We start from the raw sequence: 692 nt of genomic DNA on the forward strand, positions 1-692 counted from the left end.
TTTTTCCTGTAATTGATATCTAGTCTTATAGCGTTGTGGTCAGAAAAGATACTTGATATGATTTCAATTTTCTTAAATTTACCAAGGCTTGATTTGTGACCCAAGATATGATCTATGCAGGAGAATGTTCCTTGAGCACTTGAGAAGAAAGTATAATCTGCTATTTTTGGATGGAATGTCCTATAAATATCAATTAAGTCCATCTTATTTAATGTATCATTTAAAGCTTGTGTTTCCTTATTTATTTTCATTTTGGATGATCTGTCCTTGGTGAAAGTGGGGTGTTAAAGTCCCCTAATATGACTGTGTTACTGTCAATTTCCCCTTTTATAGCTGTTAGCATTTGCCTTCTGTATTGAGGTGCTCCTATTTTGGGTGCATAAATATTTACAATTGTTATATCTTCTTGGATTCCCTTGATCATTATGTAGTGTCCGTCTTTGTCTCCTGTAATACTCTTTATTTTAAAGTCTGTTTTGTCTGATATGAGAATTGCTACTCCAGCTTTCTTTTGATTTCCATTTGCATGGAATATCTTTTTCCATCCCCTCACTTTCAGTCTGTATGTGTCCCTAGGTCTGAAGTCGGTCTCTTGTAGACAGCATATATCCAGGTCTTGTTTTTGTATCCATTCAGCCAGTCTATGTCTTTTGGTTAGAGCATTTAATCCATTTACATTTAAGGTAGTTATC

This window comes from Physeter macrocephalus, chromosome 14 (genome assembly GCF_002837175.3).
Source record: "Physeter macrocephalus isolate SW-GA chromosome 14, ASM283717v5, whole genome shotgun sequence".
Classification (NCBI taxonomy): domain Eukaryota; kingdom Metazoa; phylum Chordata; class Mammalia; order Artiodactyla; family Physeteridae; genus Physeter; species Physeter macrocephalus.